The sequence below is a fragment of the Nannospalax galili genome, unplaced genomic scaffold (assembly GCF_000622305.1).
Source record: "Nannospalax galili isolate Female #2095 unplaced genomic scaffold, S.galili_v1.0 scaffold55, whole genome shotgun sequence".
Classification (NCBI taxonomy): Eukaryota; Metazoa; Chordata; class Mammalia; order Rodentia; family Spalacidae; genus Nannospalax; species Nannospalax galili.
In genome coordinates this window covers 2,160,610-2,166,609 of record NW_008337640.1, presented here as the reverse complement: position 1 = coordinate 2,166,609, position 6,000 = coordinate 2,160,610, and positions in this window count along the sequence as shown.

The following is a 6,000-nucleotide window of genomic DNA, read 5'->3' as shown; positions in this document are numbered from 1 at the left end:
ATCAGTTTTATCGCAGCAATAAGAAAAATCACTAATACGTCCTATGTCTCAAATCTTAGAGTTCAGAGCCCACGTGGCCTACAAGGTCCTCCATAGTCCAGGCTTATTTTGCCTTTTTAGATCTATAACACTATTCCTTCACCACAGACATTCTTGACTTCAAACTGATTATCCACTAGCCAGAGACTTAGAGCCTGATACCCTGTAGATGTTTTCAAACCTTTCTCATTCTGACTCCCCTTTATGCACAGTGAGTTGAAGAAGTCCTCTCCAGCCAATACAATCTTACCTTTAATGTCAGGTACAAATACAATCCTTATTATGAAGTTCCCTCTCTGTTTCTTCTGAGCTATTCCTCAGAATCAAGCCTTTATTATTCATTTGGTCTTTTATATTTCCTCTTTTGGTTAAAAATTTTGTTGTCTATAGGTTCAAGTTTCTTTTCCAAACTTGGCTATGAAACCCTTGAAGGATTGACTCCAGACATTGTCTCCTGTACACTTGCCAAGGCCTAGCTTTGGGCTTCCTGAATGATATAAAAACTATTATAAAGTGTATCCATACTCTTGATTTTAGGTTTATACTAAAAATGAAATTGTCCACCAACTTCAGTGTTCTTTATTTCCTAACTGTAATTGTCATCACATAAAATAGACTCTTTTTAAAGTAGGAAATGTATATAAATCCAGTCCTCACATTACTTATCCTTACACATCAATAACCTTTCAAGTCTTTGCTTTTGGAAAAAAAAAAACAACACAAAACAGTCAATGATAAGCAAAAGTATTAAAATATTCTGTTGGTTTACTTTAAGTCTTAAGACAATAACATTTATAACAATCATTTTAATACCAAACCTTGAAATTTTTCCTTCCCTTTATTCTGCCTTTAACCATTTTTTAAAAAAAGAAAAAAAAAGTTTATATAATGGGGACTGAAAACATGGCTCAGCAGTTAAGAGGATGTACTGTTCTTCCAGAGAACCTGAGTTCGATTCCCAGCACCCACGTCAAGCGGCTCACAGCAGCCAGTAACCAGCACTGCACTCACATGCACAACCTCCCCCCACACACATACACATAACTTGAAAATAACAATAATTATAATAAAAGTTTATATATAATAACCAAAATATCCTCATGACTTAAACAAAAATGTACTTGCATGTTTACACAGCAGTAACATCTGGGAAAAGTAAGATAAAACCTAAGAAGTTTTAAGAATGACATTAGTCAGATATGATTGTTGGAAATTATCACAGTTTAAGCTGATGAATATTTTGTAAAGTTAGTCTTTCTATTACTGTAAGTTTTCACAAAAATAAAAATAAGGAAAAACATGTTTTTCACATAACGAAGTAAAAGATCAGTTTTAAAGAAATCTAAAAGATCTTAAAGTACGGGAAATAGCTATAGACCTAGATTATGCTTTCACTATAATCCATCTTGTTTCTTCATTAATTTTTATGGCTAATAGTGGGGAAAATAGAAAACTACAATGAAAAACCAGAGACATTGAGATCCAGGTGATTTTCCTGGCTTTTCCTCCAGTGAATTGCTAGATGGGCACCCAGGGCCTTTAAAACTGTCTAATGGGGAACACTGTCTTTCTCTGACATGCCCAGTAAAGAGGGTACCTCAGCCTCTGTTGATGGCCATAGCTTCCCATCCTCAGAGACACAGAAAGAAGATGCCTGTGGAAGAAGACACCTGGTGAAGATCCCCTTTGGTTGATTTTCTCAGTGTTCCTTGATTTTCTTTACTTTTGCATTTTTTACAATGGACTTTTTAAATGAACTTCTACTTTCAACTTATTTTTTCTTTTGTTACCTAAAGCTATGCTTGGAAATTTCTCTACAGATGAGTCTTAAACCCAGCCTGTCTGATAGCACTATAGAGAATTCTGTTTGGCCAAACACCAAGGGGAATGTGGAAATTCCCCATCTCAGTCCCCAGTCTATAGGCACCAGAACAGAGAGTGAAAATATCAGAGGCTTCCAAGCTGAGAATTGGCTTCTGTAGAGGAAGACATTTTTTAAATCCTGCTTCTTAACATTGTGCTAATTCTTCTCTTCTGATATCACCATTTGGGAACATCTTCAGCCATCCTCAATGGTCCTTAAATCACCTAAGAAGCAGACAGGCAATTCTTCCAGCCAGTTGTAAAAGTTCCAGCTTAGAATTTTGACTACCTGAGTGTTGTTATGAACACAGAACTCATACTTTTGGGGTATTTATTCTAGATAAGTTTTTAGAAACTATTTAATGTAGAACTAAATCACTAATAGATGATCATGAAGAGTCCTGCTGATATTTATTTAGCCAGTGATTTTAATGGGAAAAAAGTGGACATTCTGCCACTGTTCTTTATCCTATAATCTGACTGGATGAGTGAAGCCTTAATCAGTGGCTCGCCAGTAAGCAAGCCCATAAATATCAAAGCAGTTTCACTGGTTCTAATGGCCCCTCAGAGAAGGGTGGGTATAGCTCAGCTGGGTTGCCCCACTGAAAAATTCACAGACGCCATTAGCTTATTGCCAATTAACCATTCCAGCTGTGTGAAGGCATGATCGGTTTGTGCAGCAGTGCTTCCCAAAGCCTGATTCCAGTTTCCATTCAGCAAAATGGATATTTCTTAGAACTCACTTTCATAATGTTAGGTCAAGCAATAAAAGAAAAAGAGAGCCCTGCATTTTTTTGTCTGGATGAAGTTTGACTGGAACACACATTTGACTTGTTTTTATCTTGCTTTCAGTTGCCATTGGCTAACTCATTGCTGACCGATGTTTTTGAAGTCAGGACCTCAGATGCTCTTAGTACAAACAATTGTGCTCAGTCTAGTTTTAATGTGTGCTAAAAATGTGACACGATTCCATATACTCTCTGGAGCCTAGAAGAGAGACTCATGATGGGCTTACACACAGACACACAGACACACACACATGCACACACACACACACACGCACACACAGCTTTTTTTGGTGTACCGATAGTGGGTCAACAGACTGTGGCCTGGGAATCTTCTCAATCAGTGACATTTTTAATGAGATGAATGAAAGCAGTAGTCTGCTAAATATTTAAAGCCCCAAACAAAGGATCATGAAATAAGCTCTTCTAAGATCCTCTGCACTAAACTTCAAATGTAGAATTTTGATATAATTTTATGAAAGGTAATCAAAAGTCAGGACTGCAAACTTCATTAGTGTATTCTGCTTTCTTCATTAAAAATGTATTCTCATAAAATAACAAATTCTAGTTACACAGGGCACCAGTGCCTCACTACAGCACCTAAGCTGACCTCAGATTCAATGTGTGACTAGAGTTACCCTCTAGCAATCCCCCTGCCTCTACCTTCAAAAGACTGAGATTATGGGTCTGTGCCACCATGCCCAGATTTGAGTTTTTTAAAAACATAAAATAAGAAGTGGAAACCCTCTCCTCCTTGAGAGTGCAAAAGACAGAGTAGATTTGGAGACTGAACAATATTGTGTAACAGGGAACAGGACCTGTGACCCTGCTATATCACTGTCAACCTACGGCCAGAAAGTGGTGATCCTTCCTCCATAATGTAGAAATAATCCAGAAGTCCCAGTTTTCCTTGAATTCTTTATAAAGCTTCCAATTCTCCAGTCAGTAACATTTTCAGCACAAAAGTTTTACTTTCAGAAGGAAAATTATGTAGGACTCAAAGAAGACCCACAAGAAAGAAAAATGATAGATGATAGATAATAGATGATAGGTGATGATAGATAGATAGATGGATAGATAGATAGATGGATGACAGATGATAGATAGGTAGATAGATAGATAGATGACAGATGATAGATAGATAGATAGATAGATAGATAGATAGATGTAGAGATATAGATTTGATCATACTTTACAATGCTGCCTTATCCCAAACCCTTAGTTGTTTATTTGCCCATTAGAAAACTGGACAGAAGCCTACGTGCCAGAACCAGGCCCGATTTCTTTGTTTTGGAGGAAAAAATGATAGTGGAGATTGGCCTTCCTTCAATCCTTCCTTTCCTTCTTGTACTTTATCTTTTAAGTCCAGATGAGCATCCTGACTCCCAGTCTACTTTACCAGACCATCAGGATCCAACCATTAACCTAATTGCCATGTCAGAATAATATTTCTAGATTGCACATTTTATCAGCTGAAAATATATAGGGCCAGAGAGTCCAGGACCCAAACTCACAAGGGCAACTGTGGCATCTTGAACAAAATGACTCATGAATTGCTGACTTGAGTTGGGTCAGGCATCTGTTATATAAAAATAAGGGAATACATTGCAAATAATATACATATATCTCATAACTTAAGAAAAGAAAAGCCACAATAGAAACATTGAGTCATATTTCATGACTTCAAGAAGTAGAAGAGGTGGAAAAGATACAGAAAACAGCACCCACATAACTAGGTGGGGTACTGGACCCTTCAGTGCTCATCGCCAGAGCCTGGAAAGAGAAAAACGCCTTGCTCAGAAGCCATAGAAAGCTGGTTTCAAGTTTCTAGTGCAACAACAAGCTGAAATATCAACCAAAGGCCTAGATTTATTAAAAAACATAAATTTTAACTATTGGAATTGCTAACATCTATTTGGTGCTTTTTATTTTTAAGGATCCTCCCCATTCATGCCTCATGCAGTCCTCCCCAAACCACCATAAGGGAGCATCTGTACTTGTTTATCCTAAATGGTGTAGTGGCATCTTCAGTTCAAGTAACCTAAACCATTCCATCACAACCATTTCAATCCACTCCCCTACCCAATGAAACACTGTAGGGTCCAATCTTCATAAGCAAGTTTGACTCTTGTGCCTGAAAATACCACAGGAATCCCTAGTTAGACTTTATGTACCAATTTTGCCTTCCTAAAGTATAATTTCTATTTCACAGTCGAGAGGACCAGAGCCCAGAGACATTTAATTTTTGCACAAAGTAACATATCTTGAAATACAATCAGAGGTCTGCATGATTCTAGAACTGTGATCTGTCTCTTGCAGAACTGTGCACTGATGGGGTTTCAGTAAAAGTAACTAGTGCTCGGCTTTACTTAAACCTTAGAAAGCACCCACAAAATATATGCAGCTAGTTCAAATGAAATAATCTCCCTGCAGTTTCTTAGGTCCATTCTTGAGATGTTCTAAGAAACAAGAAATGAGGCACTCCTTCATGGCTGGAGTCTCTGGGCCTGAAATTGGGTGAGCAGGCACTTAGAGGATTGCCTACTGAGAACAGTTTCCATTACACTTACCCTGGAGGCCCCCCTAGTTCACTGTACTGTGAATACAGAGAAAGATGAAGAGTCAAAGCAATATTCCAAACCTTTCCTTCCTTGTCCTCACACACCAATAAAAGCCCTACAAAGCTTTCCTGGACATTTCTGAGGTCTTAGGAGCTGTGTTAGATGTGTCACCAATGGTTTGTGAGTCCTTACATCCCTCACCAACATGACACTCAATCCTCATTGCTTAGAGCACCTACTATGCTTCCTGAAGTAGGTCGTCACATACTCAGCACTGCCAACTGTTGTGTACCACAGTATTCAGTATGAGGCCATCCCAACCCATACCATATCACACTGCTGACTCACACCTAAAAGGAAGAGAGCAAATGGTAATTGTTCAGTCTGGGTGCCTCAGTGGTCCCAATCTGCCAGGAAGGCCTGGAGGGTTCCTGGAACACCACTTCCTTAGCCCACCTTGGAAGCCTGAAAACACTGGTTCTAGTATCAGTGAAGGCGAGGGGAAAGAACAAAAAGTGAGTATCTTCTTTCTTCTGTGCCCTTCTTCCCACCTCAATTAAGGCAATAAAGAAAATTCCCCACAGATGTGCCTGCAGGTAACCTGATGCAGACAGTTCCTCAATTGAAGTTCCCTGCTCAGGTGATTCTAAGTTGTGGCAAGTGCACATTGAAAGCCACAAGACCTCTAAAACACTTAAAACTTTGAGAAGTAAAACTCTCACAATATAGAATTAGCACAAACACTGCTCTAT